Raw genomic sequence first — 16,859 nt, forward strand, 5'->3', positions numbered from 1 at the left:
GAAAGCCCCTTTCCAGCGCTTAAGGTCCGGATCTTGATATTCATGATGACCCTTGTCTCTTAGTCACTTGTTGAAGACGTGCTTGAGCTGATCCTTGCAAAATATTTCTAGAATACTATAAATAATAATTTAAAAAATGTGTAACCTACTCTTTGAGGGTCAATAGGTAACAGCTGAATTAAAGTGGTGTAGCTGGTGAACTGAACGGCTGCTAGAGACTTCACTGGCTGAGGAACCAATGGTCAGCAAAACACTGGTGGCTTTCCACTTTTTCTTAGTGTCGGGGGAAAAATAAACAGGGCAGGATGGAGACAGAGACTTGAGGAGGCTGAGTATACTTGACCCAACAATGTTTGCACTTACTGTGACATTCCTCTGGCCCTGCCAGGATGCTGAGGCTTGCAAGGAGGCTTAGCCTTCGGATTTACCCTATGAACCTGGAGAGACAAACATAAATCAGTGTGTGTTTAATACTATCTCCTTTTCCTTACAACACAGTGATGGCTCTGTTTTGTGAACTGAGCATGTGCTGGTTGGAGAGCAAGTGGTATGTGGCAGGGAAAATAGAAGCATCCTTAGTATTTGAGAGTAGGCTCAGGTCACCTCCAAAGCATGGAGATATTTAACCAAGGTTATTGATACAGACCTTTGTAAAAGACCCAAGTCACCCGTGAAACCTGGCTCCATGATGGAGTTAGGGTTTTTCTGCATTTGGATGGAAGAGTCTAAAGAAAACTCTTGTTGCTTTAGCTAAAGTGAAAATGGTACCTCATAGACCAGCTACCAGATCCTTCTCACATAAGGACTGTAGCATACTGGATTGACACAAAAAAGTAGTTACTGGTAGCTTATTAGCTCATAGTGGTAATAAAAGATTTACAGATTTCATCTTTGTTTCCCTTTTACTATGGCAAGAGAGATTTTTCTTGGTGGAGTACTGCAGGCTAACGATCCTGCTTCTCCTGGGCCCAGCTGCCTCAGTAAAAATGCCAGTGTCAATAAATAACTTGCAGCAGCAGCAGCAGTGCTGTTGTCATACACTCCGCTTCTGGAGTGAACATTAAAAACGTGGCTCTGGACTGAGAGACAGCAGCATGGGTGAGACGTGGAGACAGTGCTCCTGCGTCTGTCTGCCTTGAGCTACAGCTGTGGGGAAGGAATTGAACCTGGTTTGTCAGCAAGGAGAAGGCATCGAAATAACTGAATGGACTTTCTGCTGCCTGTAGGAGCAATGTATGTCCCCTGCTGATCTGTTTGGTGTGATGCAATACTCCTGAGTTGCTGACTTGCTAAAGGGTGCCCTGGGATTTGCGTTCCCCATCCATTGAGCCAGCCGTTCAGCCTCTCCCACTCTTAGCACCCGCGGCGTCAAATTCAGAGCCTTATTCTACGTTGTCTGGTAGCTGATGTTGTCACGTACTGCCAAGTCCTATGTTTGTGCCTGTACGTGTCTGTGGTCATGCAAACAGTACCTTGAGGTATTGGCAGATGGTTACAAAGCTGTTGTTTCTTGTTTAGTGATCGGTTGCTAAGGCCACTGTAACTGTCCCCTTGTGAGCTCCTCGCCTGTTGAACCACTGCCTTTGTGGCAGTGTTGCTTTGTGTTTGCAGCCTGCTAGGAACCAGATGTGAGTGGTCATGGTTTGGCAGGTAAGAAGTCTCTCCCTAAGGTCACAGTTGTTTTATCTGCACCCTGACAGTGCTCTAGGTCAGGCAAAAATATGTGTTTCTTTAGGGTCTGAATCCTACACTTGATGCTCCTGGTTCTGTATGGTATTTTTTGGTACTTACAGCATTTGTAACGTGATAGGTAGAGTAACTTCAAATTTGGGGTCTTCTAGCTGGCTGTCACCCTGTCTTGGAGACACATTTGTAGAGATGCAGATAGGTGCATGGTGTAGAGATATGGAGGCACCTCAACAGGCTAGGATTTAGTTACCTCGAACAGGTCAGTAGGCTACGAAAGCACCCATCTCGTCAAATAAAATCAGTATGTGCATCTGAACGCTTCAGAGGCTTTGCATAGCTGTTTCGTCCAAATAATTTATTTGAGATCTGTTCTCTCTCTCTCTCTCCTGCTTTCTGTCACTCTCCAAAACAGTCATAACTGATTACAGTGAAGGATATTTTGCGGTCTAGTTGGATTTGACTGGTGTAGCCATGTGACAACTGCAGGCAGCCACGTGAGACAATGGGCTGCTGTAAGGCAGTCAGACATCTCTGATGAGAACATGTCGCTGTGTGTCTCATCCAAACCTGCAGTATGTTACCCTTGGCCCTGATCCAGCAACGCGGTTACACATGTACTTGGACCACCTATGGCCTTCATATTTCTATCTGTTGCTCTTGAGTCATAAGTATCTCTCAAGCAGTTCCAGGATGGCTCCTGTCCAAGGTTATGTCACGTGGCCACCAACAGGGCTGTGCCGTGATGCAAGGCCTACTGGATAATCCCAAGCCCTTGGATGTGGGAGGAGGGCCTGGGAAGCCAATGTTATCAAGTTGCCCCGGGTTCCCGCCGCAAGCCAGTCCTGGCTGTACTCCACCACAGATCCCCGCGATGCTGTTTGCATTGCCTCCTTGCAGTCTGTCAGGTAACGGTCAGTATGGTCGGTTTTCAGGACCTGTGAAATAGGCTGATTTGTTTTTCCCGATTTTCTCCCAAAGAAAAAGGGTGGTGAAAAATCAAACATGTGCAGATTGTGAAAGGAGTTCCTGGGCTGACATATCTGCTTTAAAGATCACCTCACATGACTGAAACAGCATTAACAAAACTGCATTGGAGAACCTATGCCCCCCTTTCTTCTGTACAATAAAAGACTTAATTCTCCTGTAGAGATGCCATCACTCTTGGTTGTTCCACTCTATCTCCAAGTTCATGATCAGTCTGGAATCGGGCAAGACATGCACAGAAACAGAAGACACAGACGTGCCCCTTAGCAAGGGTAAGTGAAGTGGTCAGAGGTGGGACCGTGGCAGGCTGTGGTTTAACATCGAAGCACAGTGAGGCACTCCAGGAAGCTTGCTCAGAAAGGTTGGACACACCTTATCTGGGGTGAGAAGCAAGATCTTGGAGAGAGGTTGGTCTACGGAACTGAATAAGAACAGCTTCTGACCAGTTTCCAGCCATAATAAAACAGACACTGAACTTTAGCACTAAACAGGAATAGCACTAGCTTATGAATTTGTGCGCAAGACAGTTACTCAGTTGCATGGCATTAGTTCCTCAATGCGATGATTACTGCTAAGACCTTCTGACATGGCAGAAACCATGGCCAAAGATGATGGCTGTCGAAGTTGCAAGTGAAACTGGACTGATGCCATGTAACACACCAAGCAGTCAGTGTTTGCACAGTAAATACAGGAAGCTATATATGAGATGCTGCAGCTGCCAGTGCTCGAGGAAGGCTAGGCTAATCTCTTGCCAAAGCAGATCTTACTAGTTCAATTGAGAGGACATCCCATCATTGGGAAGTCTATTTGTGCTTGGCTGCTGTAGGTGTCTACTCTTTAAAGCAGAAGCCATCCTTGAAATCCATATTGCTTGCAGCACCCTGGTTTGTAGGCGAACTCATCCTTCACATGCATGGTTTATGTTAGATGCTCTGCTCTCATCTCATGTTCTGTGGTCCTTCCATTTCACAGTTTGCTTCTCCTGAGTGTGTTGGATGCTTTCACTGTTAATATTGGATTTGGGTAAAGAAGAGTTCATGGGAATAGATAAAAGGCTTATAAGCTTCATCACCGGAACGGTCACTGTTTTAGTCTGAATTGCCTGGTTTTGTTTGAGACCTAATGACATTGGGGCTTCGGATATTTAGTAAACCAGGAGACTCTGAGGTGTGCCTGGTGGCAGGTGCTGCTTTAAAGGACAGAGTGAATGTTGGAGAGTAAATGTACTGAGAGCATTTGGACTCTGGCTGCAATGCTGACCAGCCCTGCCACGACTAATTGGTTTCACGTGGTTGAAACAGTGGGCTTCTGTGCGAGTGCAAAGCTGTCTTGTGTATGAGGGTGTATGTGGCTGTCCAACTTAGCAGTAAAAATGAGAGGAGGTCATTCAGCTTCCAAGAAAACACTGGGAGGTCACTCCGAGATAGCTGTTTTCTCTCTGACGTGTCTCCTTTTCTTTAAGTTATGCGTGATTGCTCCAGGCTTCTTTAACTATCTGTTTTCAGATTCCTGAGATCCCATTCCTGAGTCCTGCCGAGCTCCACGCGTGACGTGCCCCTCTGTCTGTGTTTGCCTCGCTAAGCACAGAGGCTTTCTACAGCAGGTCAGCGGAAATGTCGGCACTGTACAGCTTACGCCCTTGAAAGAATATATAGCCAAGGTTTTACCTTGGTGAGTCATTCTAGCAGTCCTAGTGTCTCATGTAAATGTCAACCTTTACTTAGTGTAACTCTAGATCTTTGTGAAGAGGACAGAATTAGACTCAGCCAAATGAAGAGTCCAAGGACCTTTGCAACCCAACACCAGAATGATTACAAGGTACATACAGATCACACTGTTGACACAAACCATAATGATGACATTCTAGCATTACCTGAATAGTTGACATGGCTGCAGAATTATGCTATATGCAACACTAGGACAAATTTAACACAGGGTTAGGAAAGTATTAAAGCTGCATGGAGCCCTTTTGCCAGGCGTTTAGATCATGGAAAACCCATTAAATCTGTTTTAGGAACAAAATGAGCATCTGCTGGATCTGAAATACACTGCATTGTAAAGAGTGTATATAGGGGGAGAAGAACATTTTAAAATTTACACTTAGAAGTAAGGCAGACCTAGACTGCATCATCATATTAATGTACCAGCATGTCTTTTATTTAGAAAACAGACTCAAACAGATATACAGGGTAACAACCTTCAGTCAATTTGAAAGCGATGCATTTTGCAAGCCATCTGCATGTACCTGATGGTGTTACTCATTTTCATAGAGGTGTTCAAGATTTGAGAGTGTATGCTAGACGCTTGGATATCTTGTGGCGCTACCCTATATGGCTTAACAGTGGTGTGAACATAGGACTGCAAAGAATGAGGCTTTCCCAAAGGCAGTGGGATGGAGAAAGCTGTATCTGGAGCTGTATTTCCTCTGTGCCATATGGCTAAACGGGGAAATTGTCACCACTTGAGTAGTGAGCTTTCTAGTTGTGAGTTACTTGGTGACGTGAATATGGGATTTGAAAGTGGCTTCTCTGTTGCTCCTGGAGTATGAATAACAAGACTTCTGTAGGAAGTGAGAAAAGAGTGATTTTATTTGTTTCTCTGCCCACGCACCAAGGATCCTGAGATGACCGGTTAGATTGCAGGGAAATTTGTGATAGTTTCAAATTGTGGAATGATTTCTTAAAACGACAGCTCTTCGGGTGGGGAGAAGGGCAGGTTTGCATCAGCTAAGATATTCTGAAAAGAAGCAAATAGCTGGAAGAGGTTATTGTAGCCATTGATAAGGTATTTACAGAAACTGCAGAATCCTGGTTAGATTTGAAGCTTGCTGAGAGTCTTTCTAAATTGTAGAAATGCAGCTGAACAAAGACCAATTTTTTGTAGCATATTTTCAGAACATAGTGCACTATTTAAAAGACTCATTTTCTGTGCATTAGGTTTTTAATGCCTCCCCCCAAGCAAGTAGGGTATTAGATTTGCATCTCAAAAATTGTGCATGGCACTCCTGTGGGCATCTCCATACATGCTGCTCAGGGAGGGCAGAAAGGTGCGCTGGCTTTCAAGGACAGGCTCCCTCTGGGATTAGCAAAGACTTTCAAGCATGGAGAACAGCATGGCTGCTGAAATGCGTGTACTGTGCTCCATGCTTGAAAGTCTTTGCTAAGATGAGTTCATCCATTGTACAGAGCAGGCTGTCGCAAGGAAAAGAACATCAGCAATCTGAATGTAATGGCGTTTGGACAACAGTAGCCTTAATATAGGAGAAAGCACAGTAGAGAGCTTTAATTTTGGAATTAGTTAAGGCATGTCCCCGATGAGATGGTGAGCATTTGCAAACACACCCTGTATACGGCTCACGTGGCCGTGAAGTCTGTGGGATGTTGGCGTCCATGGGCAGCGCGCAGGGGTGCACGTACGCAGGGTGTTATTGCTCCTGGTACATGTCCCAGTCCAAGCGCAGTGCGAAGAGATGGGGCCTCAATATCTCTCCCTTCAAATCACCTTTTGATTTCCCTGAAGGTCCCCTGATCCAGCCCTTGGATGAGAGCGGAGGTCCCTCCTGGTGTGGCTCTGGGGCCGCCTAGCGGGGTGCGCTCCAGGTGGCCCCGGCAGCCCTGCGGGACTCGTGGTGAGCGTCGGGCTCTTCATCCCATGGCTGGGAACGGCTCACAAACTGGGGCTGAGAGTGAATTAATTTTATCTCTCGTTTACATGCCTCTTCTGAGTACAGCTGTTTCTCAGGGCTGGAAAATCCTGGCTTTCCCTCCCGTTATTTGGATAACAGCTGAACTGCCGACAGATATTGGACACTTGAGTCGAACTGGAGTTCCTAGAACCAAGTGACTATATCCCCTTTTAAGCACCGACTTTAAAAGATGCCTAGAGCTTATTTTAAGAGATGCTAAGCTTCCACTTCAAATCATGAGGCTCCTTACTTGTTAAAGTAAGTTGATTCATGTCAAACAGAGATCCTGGTCATTTGCTTCCTTTCTTCCTTCTAAAAAAACCCCATCCCTGCCCCACTTCTTTGCATGCCACAGCGTTACAGGAATGTGGAAGAATTTTGAGCCCAGACTGCCTGACACATGAAGACTGCAGATCCTGGAGAGCGTCGTGCATGAAGACTCTGGTGCCCATGGCTGTAAGCTGCAGAGTACATGCAGATGTGAGCAAAGGCAATAGTATTTGTGGAGTCCCTGGACATCCTGACGCACCTGCCTGCTCTCTGCTGCCTGTGCTGCGTGTACCTTTGGCATTCATGTTGCACAGGCACATCCCAGAGGCTGCGTTTGGTGGAGGCTGGAGGTCCTTTACGTGGACCCTAAGGACAAGTGTTCAGTGCCCTGGAAAGAATGGTATTTCAAGAACCTGGAAACTGCTATTTCTGCAGTTAGGATGCTATATAGTAACAAAGCTAGGCTTTCCTGAAAGCTCTGGGAAACACCCCAGGCCTGCTGTCTCAAGGATTACTACTTCCTAAGAGCTCTGCGTTGTCAGTGCTTGGATCGAGAGCTGATGCACTGGGGCAGTGCTGAGCCGCTCTGGTCTGGTACAAACCTGTGAGCCGTCTGACCGATCAGTTCCCCGCCTTGTAGCCGCACAGTGCCAGGAGCCAGCGGCTCCTGCTGCCTGCACGAGCCTGGCTGTGCATGAGGAGCCGATGAATCAAATTCCAGAACTCCCTTTCACTGCTGACTGCTGGAGGATGCTTTCCCCATTTCCCCACGGATACCTGCAGTGAATAATGAAGCAGAGCCTCAACCCTAATACATAAGACAACCCACAGTCTTTTTTTTTAACGTAGAAAATATCATAGTACGCTATTCAGCCAGCAAGTAAGTTAAGCTCTCCAGCCTAGAATACGATGATGACTCTCCTGTGTGTCATACGGAGGATTAAGTTGACGGGTCCAAAGAAGAGAGAGAGAGCAGTCGAGCCAGCTCGATACTTCATGTGGGGCACACCTTCCAAGGAGGGGGATATGTCATTCCAGCAGGCTTAGGAGAAGATCGGAATTGTGTGGTCAGCGCATGTAACTGTGCGTGACTCATGGCTTTGCTATCCAGTGCCCCAGTGATGACTTGCTCTCTCTGCTGTCGGTGGCTGTATGGTTACGTTTGCACTTTCTGCAGAAAGCAGCATGTTCTGATCTCCGCTGTCCCCAAACCAGACCCGTTACGTGTGTCCCTCCTTCTTTGTGAAGAAGGAATTTTTATGAACAGCACTGTATGAATTGTGACTGCTATAGCATCTGGCGTAGCACGGGATGTCTTTACTATACTGGTAACTACCAAAATGGACAAAGAGCCTTTTCTGTCCCAGAACCTCTTGCTTTTACTTAGCTGATTTAAATTGTTTTGAATAGGAATAAAGAGAAAGTATGTCCTCAGATGGGAACACATTCAAACAGGCTGTCTATAGACTGGTAGCAGTAGCTAAGTTGCACTCAGAAGCAAATAGGAATCTGGGGTAGCTTTTGCAGAGCCTGCATAATATTTTTCTCCGAAGTGCCACACAAAGCAGCATGTGCCTGCTGTAGCCTCTGTCATCTCCTGTCACACAGGTGTGTCTCGGGTGGTTATCCCACAGAATATCCTGGCTGGTGGTCTGATGCTTCTGCCATATAAACCTGATGTCATCAAAGCTGGTGGATCCAGAGGTGAACCAAAGCTCCTGAGCCTGCCTGCCCTCTTGTCCCACTGCACGTGAGGCCCCTGGCCCGTGTTCTTGCTGTGCAATGGAGAAGGCTGCAATGAAAATGGAGGTGAGTGACTGAGTTTCACGCACCTTGTCTGATCTCTAGTGCCATGAGAGCTGCTTCCAGCCTGTGCCCCAGGCAGGGGAGCCCGTGCACAGGAATAGCAGCACATAATCCTCCAGGCTACCCATCGCTGCACTTTATCACCTCCCATCTGTGCCCACAGTGAATTCTGGCCTAAAAATCTTGTCCTGGTTCAGCTCCACCAGCACCGCTCACGCTGGGCACACGTCCTTACAGAGCTGCTGCTGGGAGCTCTGCTGCTGCCTGGTCTGCCCCCGCTCCAGCGTGCCAAGCCACCGACACCCGGGACGGGCAGTGCCAGCGCTTCCATGAGTGGAGCAAAGTCAGTGGGCGAGATTTGAACTTGTACAATTAAACAAGAAACCCAGGATCCCCCTGGAGACTGTTTGCTTGAGGGGAGTGTTATTTAAAGCTCTCTCGTCTCCGGTTTCACTGACATGCCAGAGATGCTTTTAGCTCACTCGCCTCTTGACAGGGGAGCGTCTGTCTGAGCCGCTGGGGAGAGCTGTCCCCTGTCCCTGCGGTGGTGGTGCGAGGATCTGACCAGAGGCGCCTTCCCCGAGCCAGCACGCCAGCGCCGTGCGGTTCCCCCGGGAGCTGGGGGGTTTGCGGTGGGCACGTGAACCACAGGGGCAGCCGCTGGTCATCAGAGATGGGTGAAACCGGCTCCCTCTGCACCGCCGCGTACGATGCCGTGGGGTGGGCAGGCCTGGGAGCTGGGAGGTGAGCATCCGAAGGACGCGGTCTTTGTCCACCTCCTGCTCACGCTGGTGCAGGGCTCGTCCTTCTGCTGCCACCTGAGCAGCAGAGTTATCTCAAGTGACTGATTTTAAAATGATGCTAGAGTAGGATGTCAGCGCTGTGTGGTGCTAGGGTAGCAGTGAGGGAGCAGAGGGATGCAGCTGGCACTGATGCCAACATGAGGAAGGGATTTTCAGTTATTTTGGCCTTGCGTGGGTCTTGCAGAGGCTGGAGGGCTACTGTGTAATTGGGCAGAGCTGGGATCTCTTAAATACTTGCTCTCAGACCTATGTCTAGGCCAGGCCCTATGTCTGATCTCTTCACCAGAGAAGCTGGGGCAGCTGTTGGCATCTACAAGAGAGTCTGAGTCTATACCGACAGCTCTCGCTCCACCAGTGGGGCTCATGGTAATTACCCAAAATGGCTGGGACCCAGAGTGCATCATATAACCAAGTCTGGAAGACCTGCAGCAGTCAGAGTACTGTCATCCCATTGCACATGCTGCAATATCACCACGAAGCTCAAAACAGGGACCTACCTGTTGCGCTGTAAAACATGGTAAAAAACTATTCCAGCCTCACAGCTTTTACACAGAGCATAAATCATGCATGCAAAGTGCAAATAATCAGACTATCACTAAACACTGTAGTTTAGACGCATGTTTGTAGAACTAAGCCGTAGACTATGAAGCAGTTAAAAGTGCCAACTCCCAAACCATCATTATTCAAGTTGCCTAAATGAAGCCATCACTGTATAGTCAAAGGAAGCTTTTTATAGGGAAATAATTTTACAAAACCCAAGCGATTTCATAGAAAATTGAGCTGGCAAAAAGTGTTGCATAAAATTAAATAACTTGCACAGATGTTTCTTGAATGAAACATAAACGTACACCTGGTCTAATGGTTATTTTTTCCCTCTAGGAAGCATCAAGACTGGACTGTTTAAGCTCTCACAAACACCTCTTATGACAGTGACACGTGCCATACTCTGTGTCCGAGGAGGAGAAAAGGTTAGTTTAAATGAATAGCCATGGCATTTGGGCTTCCACAAAGTACCGTGCGCCTGGTTTATGCCGAGCAGTGAACTCTTCGTTGTTGGGGAGCCCACGTGCAGGCTGACGGTGGGCTGTACAGCCGAAACCCCTCCAGGAAATATGATCGGTCTAATTTTAACTGCGTGGACAGCATTTGACATGGAAGCAGCTGGTGTCATACAAATCTGTGGGCCTGTCAAGCAACCTGAGTGCGTCGCTAAAGCAAATATGTTCATTTCCACCCAAAGGCAATCTAGAAAGCCAGGCCCAATTTTAGCTTGCACTTCAGTCAATATAAATCAGAGCTGCAGCTTTGCAACCATAGATATGCACTGCCCAAACTCTTAGATTTTGATGCCATTTCATTAGAAAAGTGAGGCATGACTTATTTATTTTTCTCGCCCCATATTGCATTTCATGCTAGTACATACCTGTTTCTGTTTACAACTGGTGGGAAAGTTTTCTCGTCATACTCTCTCTGTTCCCCTCTTGTGAAAAGGTTTTCTACAGTGAAAAGTTTATCTAATGAAAGCCAGCAGTGGTCTGAGCCTAAGCTACTGGTGGTCTCTTGATCTACTAGACATCATGCTAATTGCTCAAGAGTATATCTAGGCAGTGATCTCAGTGGGTGCTCGGATTGCTGTCTTTTTGGCAGCTGAGACACAAACTTCCTAGGTAGAAAAACCCTAAAGATACATCAGGGCTTGAATTTTCTGTCTACTAGAGAGTGACAGAGATAGTATGTCTGCTAAACTCCAGCTCAGATGTTCTGTAAGCAAGTTATATTGATTAATTACTGGAAAGTCTCAGGAAAACAAAAATGTCTAATCTAGTGTGTACCTAGCTGCTCTGGAAACACTTCACCCTCCAGTGTTCAGCGTTGAACGCAGCAGTGTCTGGATGGCTGTGAACCCCAGCAAGTGCTGCGATCGGAGCCTGCAGCAGCTCTGGCAGTTGGCGAGGGGTTGTCCCCTGACAGCCGTAGCCTTTGGAAATTAGGAAATGATAATATGAAGGCATGCGTGCAGTGCAAGGCACAGGAGAGCCAAGGCTTTGTCTCTGCCTACCCTCCCTGCCAAAAAAACAGTTTGCTTCTGTTAGAGAGCTGGTCAGTAAATGCATTTAAAATGTTATAGGTTAAATAAGCAACAGAAGTAGAGGCGAGTTACAGTTCTTATTAATAGTACTTGTGGTAAGTGGACAAAGTTTCTCTCTCAGGCAGTGATGATGCACCACTGAATTTTCTTGCTACTTTTTGCAACAACAGCTAGGAATTTTGCTAGGAGATAACACAGTGTTATGGACAAAGCTCTTGGATACCCCAAATCTACTAATTAATACAATTGAAAAGCAAAATATGAAAAGGAAGAGTCGATATCTAGGCAACAGAGGGAATAAAGTTCCTTTCAAGAGGTAGGTCCTACTCTCAGGTTCGCCTCACTCCCTGGTCTGCCAAGGAAATGCTTGATCCTCAACTGTTTTGTCATTTGGAGCTGGGAGGCCCCAAACTCCCATCAATGCCTGGCCCTTGTTTTCACTGGACTCTGGATTATGCCTACAGATAATGTGCAAGATGTTTATTGTGCCGTAGGGCTGGGGCTGTGAGTCCTGCCTTGCTGGGATAGGAGATGTTACTGCCCCAGCTCTGCCCATTGCTTGAGGTTACCCTCTGCTGCTGCCCGGTTGCAGGTGGCACAAACAGGGTGTCCTGCCTCCTTGGCTGCTGCAGAGGAATATCCAGGTAATGTGTTTTCCTGGTACACGACGGTAGCTTTGAGTTAGTTCGCCGGACAGTGAACTTTTGTGGCTGCAAATGATGTGCTGTTAGAGAATCAGAGCAGTCTGTGCTGCTGAAAGGTGGAGCAGGGTGAAAGACTAAATCCAAATCCCGTGCCTGTGGTTCTGGTTACCTCCATTGCGTACAGTTCCCAGTGCTATGAAACGACTCTCACTGAGAAGATGCATTATATTTTCTGGCCACTTTCTTCCCTGTAGCATCTCTATCCCTTCTCTTTTCTTTTTAACCTGCATGTGAGCCATGTTTTTAGGAGGAGGCTGTGGAGCCCAGGTGACGCTCTGCTGCACAACTGAGCCCGCACCTCAGCTGAGTGTCTTGTGGACCGTTTGCCTCTTCTCTCAGCCCAAGACACTAAAAGAAGTATTGGTGGATTGGGCTGCTTGCAAAGTACCGCATTAATGAAGTGAGATGTTCAAGGGGGCAGAGCTCATCATGGCTTCACCCCTTGTACATGTGCTGTGGAGCCAGGATGCCCTCTGGTTGGAAGTGGAGTCCTCTCTTGCTTTGGAAACCACAGTCTTCCTGGGTTTCCTTGGTGTGAGGGTAAGAGATGCTCATGCAGGCAGGAAGACTGAGCCAAGCATGCTGTGGGGTTGGAGCTCCTGGTTTGCCAGGATGCTCAAATGATCACCCTTGATGAGCCTACAGGTAAGAGCAGAGCTCAGTGTGCCAGCAAGGGGAATGCTGCTATTTGAAATCCAAAATCATATCCCTGCCTCTCCTCCCCACCCCTTGAAAAGTCCTCATGTAATTGGAGAACATGATTAGTATGCTAGAAATTAAAGTGTTACTCACCTCGCTAAGCCATCAGTTTGGTTTTGGGGCTCTTGCTGCCAGCAGCTTGAGTCAGCGCTGAGACTTGAAGTGGAAAGTCTCCTCTCCACCAACTCCCCTCCGAGGACTGAAGGCTGTCTGGGGTGGTGGGTTACATTTCTAACGTTCAGATCCCTGCTTGTGAGTGATGGCATGGCGGGAATGTCAGCTGTATGGGAATAAACTGCAGCAATTTATTCTCTCCAGTCTGTTTGAAACTCAACAGAGCGGCACCATTAGCTGGAACAAAACAGGTCCACTGTTGTGATACAACAGTAGCCAGATCTGTAGTTGCTTATAATTTATCATGCTAGTAGTCCTGAGTGCTGGAAAGACGCCAGCTCAGGTCGATTGTGACTCTCTACATTGAAAGAGAGCCAAAAAAGAGAAGGGGAGCAAAACTTCCTTAGAAGCAGGACTCTTATACAGATCTGGAATGTAAAGAATTTCCTATTCACTTGGGATATAAAGAAAACCTGAGCTTCTCCCGTCTCCCCAAATGCTGAGGAATGCAGGGGGATAGCTTGGGTTCGGTGGAGCCAGCGTATGTCTTGCTGACTTGAACAGTTTCACATTAGCATCCTCCAGACTTGGTAGAAGAGCTTTGTAAAGCTCGTGGGAGCTGAAGTAATGTCCTGATGATGGCAGAAGCACAGTGCCATTATGTGCTTAAATTTCAAGCAAGGTGCATTATTCAGTGAGGTATTGTGTAGGGGACGAGCTGGAGCAAGGGCATTTCTGAAGTGCAGGGTTGTGTCTGTGCCCAATGTTAGGGCAACAAGTTTACGTGGAAATTCCTGTGCTCCAAAACGCTAGTTAACAGCTCGTTTGGAGGAATTGCTTTGTGTAGATGCATAAAGGGTAGGAGGAGAGATCCGCAAGCAAAGCTGCCCATCGCTCTGAAAGTGTCTTATAAACAGATTGGATCTTGTCTTCTACCATAGCAGTGCACTTCCACAGCTGAAGGCCGAAGGGGTGTTAGACCGTTCAGTTTTGGCATTGTCAGCCTTCATCAGTTTTGTGACCGTGAAAATAACCCAGCTGCTTTGCAAAGCCCTGCCCAGCAGTCTAAGGTATGCTGAATTAGTTACCTTTTGTGGGGTTCTGGAGGTCTTCCCAGACTCCCAGTTTGAAAATATGTCTTGCAGTTGGGTTTCCTGCAAGCACAAGCTCCTAAATTTTTCCAGTCACCTGCCTGCTTCATTCGTGCTGAGTCCCAGAAGCTGTGCGAAAAGGTATAAATTACTTCTGGCTAAAGCATCTCTCCTGGCACTGTTAGTAATGGCTGTATCATTTTTTTGTGTCACTGCAAATTGTATCAAGGCCATTTGGGCCTGAGGACGGGTGGATCCTGCCCTCCAGCACGGACTATGGTGTAGGGATGCTCTGGAAGCTGCACCTGCTTGCGCCTGCTTCCTTTGGCCGTCTTTTGCCTCTCCAGTTCGCATCTGTGCTTGAAGACCCCTGAGGAAGGGGTCTTGAACTCCAGGAGCGCTGCTCTTCCCCTCCTGTGGACAAGCAACTCTGCCGCAAGTCAATGGGATTTACTCGGATCCTCTAGCTAGACAATCTAGCCCAAGGAATTTAAACTGTTATTCACCTCTTGATGGCGTAATTACCAGATGAACTTTTGATGCTGGCTTGAATGCAGGGATGGTGGGAAGAGACTGGCTATTCCAGCCATCTTAAACCCTTCCCAAAATGGAAAAGCAGCTGGCGCAAAGGCCACAAATGCTGGGGCCCTTCTTCCTGAAGTGCTTTGTCAGGGGCCTCTGAAGTGACATTTCAATTTATACCACATCAAACTCTGAGACAGATGAGTAGTGATTTTTTTTTTAATTTTTATTTTTCCTAAAGGGATTTCTGAATGGAGGAATGTAGGTCACAAATGGTCTTGGTGTGAAAATGAATGGATCTGCCCTGTGGAGAAACTAGCCATCTTCACTGGCAAGTTGGTGTCTAGGGTAGTTTTGGCAGTAAGAATTGACTTAATTCTTATGGTTGGATTCAGAGTTCAGGCAGAAACTTCTCACTTCTGCGAGGAAATCCAGCGCATCTTCCCACTCTTGCGTGAAGAAGCTGAGCGTAAGCTCGTGTTCATGTCACAAGGGAGCTTGGGATAGGGAGGGAGCTTGGCAGTGCTATGAATTTCGGGCGAGAGAGGAGCTCCAGGTAGACTGGCAGGCCCCAGCTGGTCTTTCCCAAAGAGCGATTTACCTCTGGTAGTCAGAGGCTGGTTGAGGTTGGCTGCTGGAAGAGAGGACGCTGAGCAGACTGGTACGCAAGGACAGTCTTCTGCATCTGCCTGCGGTACATGTTTGAAGGTGGTGGTGCCCATTGCTGGTAGTAGTCAGGGCTCTTCCTCTAAGAGATCCTCAGCAAAGTGCAATGAACATGACTGCAAGTAATCATCTGCGAACAGAGGAGAGACTTGGGGAGGTTTAAGTCACGCAGAGGTGCCGTTGCCAGAAGATGTCACAGCCTGCCTGTGGTCCAAAGGCTGTGGAGGGGCTGCGAGTGCGTGTGCTGGGAGGCTCCCCAAGCCCTCCCTCCTGTCTTCTCACCACTGAGGTCTCCAAGTGGGTGGTAAACACTAACAGACTCAGCCAAGTTTGGCTGCTTACACTTAGTCAAACCTGTCTGAAACTGGACTCACTAGTAGACTCAGCCAAGTCTGACTGATTAAACTTAACCAAGCCTGTCTGAGACCAGCAATTGTTGGGCTGCCTCCATCTTTGATAGTACACTGCTCCAAACCCAAATTTGGATTGGTACGGTTCCTCTGGCTTCAGAGGAGCAATGCAGGTTTATGTGAGGGCTGTGTTTGGACAACAGGATATATTTGACCTTTCTCCTGCCATTACTAGTTGTTCCACTGAAGATCTGATACTCTCACTGAGCCAGACAGATCAGTAGTTTTAGCCTAGATGCTTATCATGGGTATCTTGGTGTAAATTCAGATTATCTCTGATGATGTTAGGCAAATACTCTTCTAAATTATGCTGGCACATATTTGTAGACTTCAAGAGGATTGAGCAAGTGTGGTGGAAAAGGATTGCAGATGAGCGTGAGTAATTTGGAACTGTGTTATTACGTAACAAAAGTGGCATTGCTGGCAGATGTCCTCAACCATCTGTCAGTATTAACTTCTGAAAGCAACTTAGCAGAGGTGCTGCTCGCTCTCCACATGTTGAATCCCAGGAGCAGCGTTTTAATGGGGAGACTGACTAGCCTCAAATTAAAGTTCACTCACAGTGTTGCAATAGAGACGTTACTATATGATGCCTCGAGGCATCCGCTTGTTGGATGATCTTACAGCTATGCTTTCTGGCAGCATTCCCTTGGGTTTAACTTCAGACATTTTGACATATCTAATATATTTTCCACTGTAACTTAAACCTGTGCCAGTCTGGGCTATACAGACTTATCTATAGGCAATTTGAGGAGTGGTGAACATTGCTGGATGTTTGCCGGTCCTGGGTAGGACACTTACCCTGATATCTATAGAGACAGTGTACTGATGTGCCCCCAAGATGGGTCCTAACAAACCTCTGCAGGCTGCATCATGATACAGCTCCACAAAATATGTCAAAATTTTGTGTGAGTTTTCCCCACGGATGTGGGTCTAGGTTTTATCCAGCTAGAGCTGAGATATTTCCAGAGAGGGATGTTTTATCCTGGCCTTTCCCTAAGCAACATACTTGCTAGAGCAGAAAAGACTGTGTTCATCGTGATCTCTCATTCCATTTCCCATCATGATAATGGTTCTTACAATTGGTTTTCCCTTTGGTGCTTAGGAGACAGAGTCAATTTATTGAGGTAGAGAAAATGGCTAAAAGCAGAGACTTTTCCTTTTGGCGTGCCTCAGCCAGAGATGGTCAGAACAAATGCAGCATGTGGGTCGCCTGCACTTTGCTCGCACCGCCCAGGCTTTCTGTTTTTAGCTCTGGCAGAAGCTCCCTCTGCATATTCAGAATGCCATACCAACAGCTGCAGCTCTCTTGGTGGCCACACAAGCA

The sequence above is a fragment of the Gymnogyps californianus genome, chromosome 14, assembly GCF_018139145.2.
Source record: "Gymnogyps californianus isolate 813 chromosome 14, ASM1813914v2, whole genome shotgun sequence".
NCBI lineage: Eukaryota > Metazoa > Chordata > Aves > Accipitriformes > Cathartidae > Gymnogyps > Gymnogyps californianus.